Here is a 10,309-nt window from a genome sequence, read left to right as displayed (position 1 = left end):
TATTAGCGCCTTTTATCTAGTCTTCTCTACTTTATCTTGATAGGATTGCAAAATCCAGATTGCTATGTTTTCTGTGTTCTGCCCTCCCGCTCAGGAATGAATGGGCCTTACTCATTTTTGGCTTAATTCCCCGCGTTCCACGTGGACTTCGTTGGCTCAACAGGAGGCCGTTGACAGTGTAGACATTATTCTGACCGTCTTCGGGGCCCCAGGGCCCCTCCTCGGGAATACTTCTCAGGAAGCCTTTTCCTGTAATCCCCTGGGCCCCTGACCCTGACTGGTTGAACTAGGGCAACCAGAGGCTGTCCAAGGATTTTGGATCTGGAGCTCTTTCCAGGGAGCAAGGCTGTGAAATGAAAACTCTGGCACCGTCTACAGCCTGGTTTCCTGCTGAGCAGGACAAGGGAGCTGAAGCACGTGGTCCCATTGCCCCAGAGGCAGGAACGCAGAAACAGGGGTGAAGGCCTGCCACACTGGGACCCCAGTCCCTAGGGCGCCTTAGCCCAGATGTATCCTGCCTTCACCCAAGGCTTGGCTGGCCACGCGCCTCAGGATCCTGCCAGTAAAGCCCCCCTCTCACCTCCCCCTCTCCGCCCCCCCCCCAATCATTTGCAACTTAGTCTCTGACAAATACAACCAAGCAACACTGGCTGGTATCTGTAGATTTCAAAGAATACCAGCTTCCACCAGAATTTACACATTAATTAAGTGAATATACACATTCACTTAAGAGGTATTTCTCCAAGGCCCTCCTAAGTGCCATGCACTTGTGGTGACTCTCCCTCATCCAGATCCTGTACTTGGAAACAGCAAACCCCACGCTTGGCCCCAAGAGGTCAAGCACTGGGAGGGCAGCCCTGGCCAGTGTGGCTCAGTTGGTTGAACATTGCCCCACGCACCTGGTTCGATTCCCAGTCAGGGCACATGCCTGGGTTGTGGGTTCAATCCCTAATAGGGGGCATGCAGGAGGCAGCCGATGGATGTTTCTCTCTCACATCCATGTTCTTCTCTCTCCCTTCCTCTAAAATCAATAAAAACATTTTTTAAAAAAAATTGGAACGGCAACTTGACTTTGGGTAGGGTACCTCCCTCTGGGCCTGTTTGCCCACCTTTAAAATGAAGGGAGTGGACCAGTTTTTAAACTGTAATCAGAGGACCCCTAGTGTTCCACAGGGGTATTTGAGACTTAAGGGAAGGCCTGTTGAACCGCCCATGAGCCTCTTCCATTTGCTCACTTGGGCAAACCTGCTTTTTTTTTTTTTTTTTTTTAAATCCTCAACTGAGAATGCTTTTTCCATTGCTTTTCAGAGTGGAAGGGACAGACAGAAACATTGATGTGAAAGGGACACACTGATTGGTTGCCTCCCACATGCACCCCAACCAGGACCAGGGATCAAGCCTGCCACCTAGGTACGTGACCTTGGCTGTAATGGAACCGGGGACCCTTCAGTCCACAGCCCGACACTCTAACCACTGAGCCAAACCGGCTAGGGCTGGGCAAGCCTGCTTTTACAAACCACCATCTCTGTCCAATTTCTTTTGGTGAAAATATTCCTTTGCTGAAGGGAAAGTTTGACCAGATGACTCCTGTAGTCCAACCTTCCAGCGTTTCTAGCTCTAAGGTCCTCAGTCAAAAATTTACCTTCCTCTCGAGACTCTGTGCTCAGCAGCAAAATAAACCAAACACTGGACAACTGCTCCCTAAAGGGCTCCTTCATTAGAAATTATTCCCCAAACAGGGCATTTAACCCTCGTAAGGGGTAAATAAAAAGGCATCAACCCCACCAAAAGGATTCAAAGCTGGTGTTTATTACCAAATATCAGTCACAGGCCAAAAACTTCTTTTAATGTTACTGCAGAAAGCAGTGAGGTGATTTCTGGGGCTTTCCTAGGTTTTGGGGTGTGTTTTTTAGGTAGTAGAGATTACCATTATTTTATTAGCAGGGAACCATGTTCATTTAGTGAGATAAACCAGGAACTCCAAAATGTGAGACCTGCCTTGCTGATTTGGATCTGGGGCGGTGCCCCAGAGCTATCTTTTTTAATAACTCAGCAAATGACCCTTGTGCCCAGCCATGTTTGGGATGGCAGAGCTCATATTCTGCAGTAGTCCTGAATATAACTGATTTTCTAGGCTTCTCTGCTCCGCTTACTAAAATATTGCTCAGGGTTGCCTGCTGCAGTGTAAGACTGGAATGCGGGGGGTATGTAGGTTGGGGATCTTGGAGATCTGGAAAACATACCTCTGCCCTACAGGAACTTAGCCAAAGTCCCAGGACAGTCCATTTAGGAGAAACCCACTGTCTCCAACTGGGCCCCACGCTTCTGAAGGGCAGAGATGGAGACCCATGCTTAGCTCCCTCCCCACAGGACCATGGTAGACCAGGCACTCAACCATTCACAACCATTCACATGTACCAAGCAGGAACTCCCACGGGTGTTAGAGTCGGCCCTGTAAGGGGGAGAACACCCTTTTATTTATTCCTAATTCCCATGAAAGGAAACCTCAATCCCCTACCAAATGACAAAGAGAGACAACAGGGTTTTATTATTATTTTATTTTCATATACAAAAAGATAAAACTTGAAATAGTTCTAGATTTTTCCTCCTATTCTGTTGGGGTGTGGCTGCTTCTTCACACGGGGAGGGGGGGACTACATTCACATCGGTTTATTTGAGGACCCAGTGCAGAGTTCAAGCAGCAAAACCCCAACTTCGCAGAGCTAATTTCAAACTTGACACTCATTTCTAAAATTACCACAGTAAAAAGGAACAAAGATCCACTGCAAATGAATGAACTATGATACAATGTTCTTTCCAAAATGTCTTCATTTTGCAACTGTAATTACATGGATGTCTGCTTTAGGCCATTTTAGATGTGTGCGTGTATATAATATATATGTGTGTGTGTGTAATATATATATATATATATCAGCGCACTTTTCAAATCCAGACAGGGTAACAGCAACAAGCTTAACTCTGTATATATATATGTAGTTTTAAAAACATGGTACTTTAGTATAATTTTTGTTAATTCAGTAGTACAAGCTATTTCTGGTCTACATAATTTTTATTTTATAGCTACAAGGGTGAAAGTGACCTATTACATTTACACCTCACATATCCTGGTATACAAACAGTACTTCATTGAATTTGAGCCCCAAACTAGAAGTCTTTCGTTTTAACAACTGAAGAGCTTCCTCACTTCTACAGCCTTAAATCAGAGACTAGTCACATTTCCAGAGTTTGCAATTACTCGTTTTAAAACTGCAAGAAACAGATGAATCCAAACTTTTAATTACAATTTTTTTTATATACAAGTTAGATAACACAGCTCAATAACTTCGCTACCATCCTAAACCAACACACACATTCTCCACCAAGTTAGACAAGTCTTAGGGTTTTCCTCTTTCTCCTTACAAATAATGTACAAATTTAGAAGTCGCTGGTAAAACTGATACATAAGATGGCAAATGAGAGGTGAAACTTTTCGTTGGTTCCAAAATTCATCCGGCAAATTTTATACCCTGCTGCTGTGTTTCTTTATGTGTCTGTTACATGCAGAAGCTCTTTTCACAAGAACTGACATCAAACTCGATATAAAATTTACAGTACTGTATAGTTATTCAGATTCGAGGACAAATGTGGAAAAACATTAACAGGTGAAAAATTCGGCCTTTGACACTACCGTTAAGATCATGTCAAACCCATAAGCAGATTCTTTTGTACAGTTGAAAATGGCTTTGTGTTGACTTGTGGCGTGGAATTGAAATCTAGAAGTTATGTTTCTAATCTGCGGTAACCCTCACCCTCAATTCTCAAGTACCACTCAATGTTCTTTGCATTTTTACAAAATTCTAGAAGAAGAAAAAAAATGGGGGGGAAAAGCCGCTGGCATTTTCACAATTCCTCCCCTCACGAGAGGTCTTAACACTTTCAGATGAGATCGCCTAGGAATCTCTGTGATCACTGGCTCTCAGACGGCATTGGACAATGACTTGGACGCTTCCCAAATCAAAACCCAAATGTTGCCTAATCTAGCCTACTCTCTCGTCTCTGTCATTGCTGGTAAAATTTGGATGAGCGCGGTTTTCCCTTATGGAGAAATTATTTGGCTAAAATGCACGTGACTTGTGGCAGTGCTCAGTGAAAACCCCACTTGGGCTAAAGCACTTGCAGGGACTCAAGTCCACAGTCCACTGAGCGGGGCAGAGACCAAACACCACAAGGGCCGAGTGAAGACCCACTGGGAACACGCACCTCGGCGTCCCAGGGTCAGCGGGTCAGCAGGTGGACCCAGGTAGGCAGCCCACAGTCCTATTGGCTGAGATACCGCTTTTGATCTTGGTCTGCCATCTATGCCCCAGAGACAAAAATTCAGATGTGGTGACTGCTGGTTAATTAAACTTTTTGAACTGGTAAAAAAGACTCTTTAAAAAATATATATATATTTATTTAAAATACATTAAAATGACAAACAGCCATATCCCGCAAGGCCTAATTTCACAGCAACATATGCTAACAGACGTCTTCCCCGAGTGCACTGCGGTGGAGGGTGGGTTTTTGAGTCTGCCACGGAAAGGAATGTTCGACATTGGAGCTTCGGCGACTGGAAACGTGTTACAAAGAGCTCATCTTTGGAACTGACGGGTGTGCAAGCCAGTCCATTGGATCACTTTGCCCGTTCAGACACGAGAATACTGAAAATGGCAGAGTTCGAAGAGGGACACAGGAAGCACCGTTCGATGACACTCCAGACCCGCCCACCACAGTGCGTGAGGAGCTTGCCAGAAGCCCCCCTTTTTCAGTCCTTGGGAAAAGTCCACTTCACAACACAGAAGTGCCTACACGTGGCAGGGTCCCTGCCCATGTATGTTACAAGCCTACAGTATCGAGGCCCCGGATGGTGACACTGTTCGACGTGAGGTCTGAGGTAACTGGTTCTTAAAACACCTGGAGCACAGAAACTGCATCCAGAAGTTACAGCTGGGAATAAAGAAAATAAGTGGGGCTGGGAGCTGGAAAAGACAAGTAGAAAAAAAGCTTACAGCAGTTGCTTTTGGGGGGAGGCAGGTGACAAAAACAAAGGCACAACAGAATTACATTCCCAGAGACGGGCTGGAGGGCGCAGAAATGGTCTTTTATGGGGAACAGGGAAAGGAACGATGGGTGGGTTCCCGGAGGGCTACTGGATCTGTTGAAATGAAATTTATTCCAAGTACAAAACGGGCCAAGTGTAAAACTTCACTCTGCACCAGACCGAATGAGCAGCACAGCTGACTTAAGATGACACAGGAGGGACTCTCCTGACACAACTGCCCAAGCAGGGCACCTCTGAGCGCCTGGAGCCAGCGGGCAGGTCTGGGGTGTAGGCCTCCAGCTGGGCCGCAGGACCAGCTCAAGGATCAGCTTCATTGCCCACTCCCCCCCACATCCCTATCAAAAAGGCTCACCCAAATGACCATCAGCTCTCTACCCCAAAATAAAAAGGCCTTCCACATGGCGGCGATGCTGACCTTGGTGGGAAGAGAAAACCTATGGAGACATTAGAAAGATGCCCTGCCGGTGTGAGTTCTGAGCTTCCAGGCTCCCGGCTGACTCGATGGACTAAAGCCTCGAATTAACCCACTCTCGCTTCTGAACCGCCCTGACCAGAAAGGACAAGATGTGCCTGGCAGCTCTCCGTTTCACCTGATCACTGTCCACAGACCACCCTCTCCACCTTCCCCCTTTTCCAAATAAATACTCAACTGGCAATCCTGTCCTGGAAACTGGAGAATTTGGTCCTAGATCATTCAGTTTGGTGAATTACTCCTATCACCAAATCTAGTCCCGACCTGCCCCAATCTGCACCCCCATTCAATTTCTGTTCCCCCACACGACTGCATCCTAGGGCAGGAGCTTACACACTGATTTTTAACCTTTGTTGAAAAGAAATCTCAGGAGGAAGCGCAAATGTGAAACACCATGAGGCTCTTCTCGCCTCTGCCCAGGCACTCTCCTCCCATCTGCAGGGAGCCCGGCCAAGGCATCAGTCCTACGTGGCCACAGTGGAGTTCTGGCCAAACAAGACCCACAACTGGACTCCAATCCACCAGTGTATCACGGGAATCCAGGTGAGCCTAAGTCAAAGCTCCACCCACTCACACTCCAGTGTACATTAATCCTGAAAGGTAGAGCTCATGACTCTGGCTACAAAATCATCCTTATCAAACTCACTAGACTTTATAAAAATAATCTGGTATAAAACAATCTCCACACCGCGCAGAAGACTCTGTCAGGTGATATAACTAAATAGATACGTAGAGCTATAGATTTCTTCTTAAAGTAAAATTTCAAGTGTCGTATCTCTATTATAGAACCTATTCTTTTATTTACAATGCTAGTTAACAACATTCTGATGCCAACGTGATCGGGACGGACAGGGGGATGAGCCCTCTTGCCCAACCGACAGCAGAAATTTGCAGGACCCAAGACAGAACTCACCCACTTGCAAAAAAAAAAAAAAAACACACCAAAAAAAAAAAAAAACAAACCCATTAGCTAATGGGTCATATTTTTCATAACTATGAGCTCAAAATGTAAACTTTGAAAATGTGACACTTTCCCACAGATGTCCAGAAGAGCCCACATCTGTATAACCTACCACACACACACGTGTCCATGTGCCTATTTCTTTAGTGTCCTGTAGTTGGCTTGCAGTTCTCAGAATTGCCCAGGCCCCAGACAACCCAGAGACACTCCAGAGGCCATCACTACACATTGGCGTTGAGAAAATGGGCATTTTAATTCACAAGGAAAAAACCACTAGTATTATCTCTACGAGCTGCCATAGGAGCCAATAAAGTATCACTGGTTTTGGCACTACAGGGATACATGGAGTACCACAACTGAAAGTCCTGCTGCTTTCATACCTGGAAGAGACCCTCACGAAACGTAACAGCTTGGTAAAAACGCAGATGGTGGTAAATCCTTTAAATTCAAAGTCCTGTCCAAACCAAAGATTACAGTAGACCCAAAATAGTGAGTATATAAAACAGGAACATTAAAAATACCTCACCAGATCATCTGGACTTTTCATTTGATGTGAGTTTGTGGGTCTCTTGGACCCATTTGTTGTTTTTAAAATGTAGCTGAGACAACTGAATTTCCAAGGGGTAGGGGTGGGTTGTTGTAAACTTCAGTTTATTTTTCCTACAAAACTAAATCATTATCTTAAAAAAACTTTTCCAAGCCTTCAAAGGGTTTGGGATACATTCATAGGTGAATTGCTGGTTACAAATCAATGACCAGGAATCTTACTTAAAGAACTAGGGGTATAACCCTGAATCCATTCAACGTTTACAAATCTAGACCGAGACGATGAAAGACTTCATCAACTGAATTACTGGGCCTGTTTCTCTACCAAAAACATTACAGTTCACCGCGACTGAAACTTCTCATTACTTGGTTGAACACAGTAGCTGCTGTGTATTTTACTAGTTCAGCTTTTGTAAATAGCCATTGACCAAGGAGAATTCACATCACCCAAATGAGAAAAAGCCGTCGTGCCCTTTCCTCCCTGGTTGCTCACCCTGGATGAGGGGTGGAGTAAATTCACTGTGCTTCTTGGGAAGCTGTGGTTTAGTGCCCCTGAAAAGTGAACCACGCCTGGCTCTCTCTCCAAAGGTAAGCCATTAAGAACCCAACAGGCTACTGAAATAGCCAAGACTGACAATCAAACTAGAGTTAAGTTCTGGAACATGCTTTCCCAATCAGGGATTTTTCTAGTGAGTCAAGTTCTCAGGAATAATACCTGGCTACTGGACTTTTAGTACCAATTCTAAAACCTTACGTACTTACGCTCACTATATCACTAAAAAACAACAAACCCTTGTATTACCAACAGGTCCTGGGGATTTTACATGGAATTCTTAAAAAAAAAAAAAAAAAAGGCAAAATTCCATTTGCAAGAGGGGGCTATCCAGTCCTCCCACCCTGGATGGGACGGCCACTTCCTGCCCTTGTGGCTCATAGTACAGGGGCCACGTGACTGGCTTTCTGAGCCCCACACAGCACATGGTGGACACTCAATACACAGCCAGGCTTGCCACCAAGAAAACACTACACACACAGCCCACGCGCCCAGTACAGAGTGGCAGGGTGGCAGGGAACAAGAGCGTAGCCAACTGGAGAGAAAGGTGACAGAACAGGATCACCTGCTTTGCTTTCTAAAGCATGATGTGACAAGCCGTGACAAGAGGGTTAGCCTGGCCTTCGGGGGAACAGAAGAACTATCTTGGTAGCCTTGAGATGAGACCCTTCCCTTGGCTGAGAATACATGGGTGGGGGGCTTGAGCTTCCCAAGATGTTCAAGGCTGGACACCCATGCACCAAGTCTGGACAGGATGAGTCCTGAGTCAGAAGCAGCTGGCACACATGGGGAAGCCTCCCCGGGCAGAGCTGACCCCTCTGGGCACCTACCAGAAGCCAGCACAACAGGAAGCCCTTGCTGAGTAACAAAGGCTGGTGATGCTCCCACTTTCCCTCCTAACCAGGTCTCCCTGTCTCCCAAATATGGTCCATCTGCAGCCCCTGCCCTGAGTAACTCGCTCAAAGGAGGACCCCTGGTCGGGACCAATGGTCCCAGGAGAAAACCTGGCTCGTGCCGGCCTCAGATGTCTAATGACTACGCTCACGCCTCCCCGGCCCCACTCCTCCCATCACCGAGTCCTCTGCAGGACACCGTGACACAGTGTCCTCTGACCCACTTGCTTTCTTTCTCTTGCTCATAGCTGAGCCTCTCTGGTAAGGGATGTTTCCCCTCAGGAATCGTCAGTGTTTGCAAACACAACACCCCAAAGCCCGTCCCACAGGCAGGAGCCTGCTGGGATGAAGGATAGTAGAAAAGAGAAAGTGAGGGTTCTTGGCTGCCCTCCCCCTGCAGATGGGGCAGCCTCCCCCCTGGCAGGGATGATGCCCGACTCCCTTACAGCCGGTCCTTCACAGAGCCACCTGAACTCCCCGAAAATGAGTGTCACATGAAATCTTTGTGGCGAAGAACACGGTCCCTATAATCCCCCCACACACAAACTGGGCTCCAGATGGTGCACTCCCCAGAGAATACATGACAGCAGACAGACAAATACCTTAGAGGCAAAGGGTACACCCAGGCTCCCTGTGCACACCCTGGGAAGAAATCACCCCTCCTTCCAGCCAGCAGCAGCCGTCGGGAACACGGCCCATCTGACAGGTGCATTTCACAGCAGGATGGCGAGAGGTAGCCTGGAGCCCAGAGAGCTGGCACAGAACCCCCTGGCCTCTCCCCTCTCCTGGCCACACCTAACAGGACCATCTCCTGACAGCATCCTGGTGCCAAGACCCCAGAGAGATGCCACAGTGGCCAAACACAGGGTCAGCAAAGAGGGAGCCCACCGGATAAAAGGCACGCAGGCCACCAGGAAGGTGTCCTGACCAGCAGGTCCCCACGTGAGGGCCACGGCTCAGCCCTCCACAGCCAGGACCAAACTAGTTTTTCTGAAAGTCAAGCCAGCACACAAAAGTAAAGCCACCCAGAGGACACAGCCACAGCAGGAGAGGCTGGCCCGGGGGTAGAACAGGGACCCAGTCATGCCCGTGGCACATCAGCTACATGTGTTACTGGTTCACTTGTTTCGAGGGTGAGAAGTGGAGATGCCCAGCACTGCCTGAGGAGAAAGCTAAAGAAATTAGATATGGCACTTTTCAATAAATACTTTAAAGCTTCTTAAAGAAATAAGTGAAAAAGACAAGCAACTGCTGTAAGGCCTGTTTTGCCGTTAAAAACTATTCCAAGGGAAGAAAAACACCACAGCACAAAATAGTGTTTTTTTTAAAGTAAACAACAACACAGCTTACAAAAAAACAGAAAACAAGAAAAAACAAACACCTGTCCCTGTAACCACCTTGGCCAGCTCACATTTTGACCCATGAAGCAAAAACTGAGCTCTGGGAGGGGAGCAACCTCCCCTTCCCTGCCGCCCTGTGCCCAGACAGGCCCGGGACGCCGCTCACGGCGTGCTGAGCACCGCAGACGGCCCCGGGGTGCGCCGGCGGGCTGCGAACTCCCGGCGACGGTGACAGCCCCCTGGCCACGCTTGCCCAGCACAGACCCCTAGTCAGTGTGGATCCACAGACACACTACGGGTCTCTTCCACGATCACCGCTGCTAACGTCCTCAAGAAACCAAATCTCAAGTAAAATGACCTCCTGCAGGTCTCCAAGGGCCACAGTTTCACCGAGTTACAGTGGGGTTACCTGTCATTCTGAACATCAACCCATCAAGTGGCGG

The sequence above is a fragment of the Miniopterus schreibersii genome, assembly GCF_964146895.1.
Source record: "Miniopterus schreibersii genome assembly, chromosome: 15".
NCBI lineage: Eukaryota > Metazoa > Chordata > Mammalia > Chiroptera > Miniopteridae > Miniopterus > Miniopterus schreibersii.
Note: the sequence above shows the minus strand (reverse complement) of the source record.